Source organism: Coenobita brevimanus, chromosome 27 (genome assembly GCF_032717465.1).
Source record: "Coenobita brevimanus isolate Jiangsu-jjx chromosome 27, ASM3271746v2, whole genome shotgun sequence".
Lineage (NCBI taxonomy): Eukaryota > Metazoa > Arthropoda > Malacostraca > Decapoda > Coenobitidae > Coenobita > Coenobita brevimanus.
This window is the reverse complement of record NC_136980.1, coordinates 6,082,889-6,084,482: the sequence shown is the minus strand read 5'-3', so window position 1 is coordinate 6,084,482 and position 1,594 is coordinate 6,082,889. Positions and strand designations below refer to the sequence as shown.

The following is a 1,594-nucleotide window of genomic DNA, read 5'->3' as shown; positions in this document are numbered from 1 at the left end:
ATAAAAGTAATGATCAACTGAAGCTGTTTTACAGCTACATACAAAACAAAACTAAAGTCAAAGATAAAATACAGTTCATCATGGATGAGGGGAAAATTTATATCAATGAAGAAGATATTTGCAAAGTACAAAACAAAAAATTCCAGTCAGTTTTTATGGAAGAAATTAGATCTGAGATAGATGAAAATAAGCAAGCATGCCCACACATATTAACAAATATACACAGACTATATTGGAACAAGGCGTCCAGGAAGGGATGAGTAAATTAGACAAAGGAAAAGCTAAAGGTCCTGATGAGATTTCAAGTTGGGTTATTACATGAATGCACAGAAGAGTTACGCAAACCAATACATTTAATATTCAGGGAATCCTTAAGCCAAGGTAAACTACCTGATACCGGTGTATGGAAGAAAGTAAACATTGTTCCCCTCTTCAAGAAAAGAAACAGACAAAATCCACTTAACTACCAACCAGTAGGGCATCACTGACCAGCATCGTAAGATATTAGAAAAGCTGAAGGAAAATATGGGTAAATCACCAGGAAAAACTCAATATAATAACAGAAAGACAGTTCTGTTTTACAAAGGAAGTCATGTGTTACTAATCTATTAAGCTATGGAACTGTGGTAGAGTTGCAAAAACACTGCAGAAAAGAGAAGGCTGTGTAGACAGCATCTACTGTATTTGGATTTCAAGAAGGCATCTGACAGTGTACAACACCAAAGACTTATGGAAACTGTACCATCAAGGAGGAATCCAAGGTAATCTGTACTGCTGGATGCAAGATTTTCTCAGAAAAAAGGGAAATGAGAACAGTACTATGGGGGAAATTACTCATCATGGAGAGAAGCGACAGGTGGAGATCCACGGGACTTAGTGGTGGCACCATTCATGTTTTTAGTATATATAAATAACACAGACAGCAACACTGGAAATGGAAGCTATGTAAAGATGTTTGCTGATGATGCAAAAATAGCATTCATTCATTCATTCATTGCCAGACGCCATGTATCCCTGACGGGGTGGCCAAGGGCTTAGGGTTAATTGTTTTACAGGGAGGGGCACTAATCCTCCACCAACCCCACTTGACACGTAGGGATGCCAACAGCATCTGGTGTTCCCAGGCGGTCACCCATCCAAGTACTAACCAGACCCAACGTTGCTTATCTTCGCTGATCGGACGGGAAGCGGTGTACTCAACGTGGCATGGCCGTTGGCAACAAAGTAAAATTACAAACACAGACTCTTGCAGAGAGCTACAAGAGGAATTAAATAAGCTAAGCCACATGAATGGGGCAGAAGATGGCAAATGGAATTCAATGTGGACAAATGTCATGTAATAAAGTTTGGTAAAAAAAAAAAAAAAGACCAGGCTGGGATTATAAGTTAGGAAATTCAACCCTACACGCATCAGAAAAAGAGAAAGACTTAGGAGTGATTATCAATGACAGACTATCACCAGTTGACCACTACAATGAGACAGTACAGAACATGTACCGGTACACTCTGCTTGCTAATGAGAGTAGCTTTCACATACATAAATGAAGACATGTTGAGAACAACAATCACATAATTCATTAGATCAACTCTGGAG

At 39.1% G+C, this 1,594-nt stretch overlaps 1 non-coding gene across 1 annotated transcript; it reads right to left on the bottom strand.

Annotated features, from left to right (window-relative positions):
- Positions 1–1,099: 1,099 nt before the first annotated feature.
- On the bottom strand, positions 1,100–1,218 carry LOC145394591 (5S ribosomal RNA). Its single transcript, XR_013896449.1, has one exon. It is a non-coding gene; the product is annotated as a 5S ribosomal RNA (ribosomal RNA).
- Between the last annotated feature and the right edge of the window lie 376 nt (positions 1,219–1,594).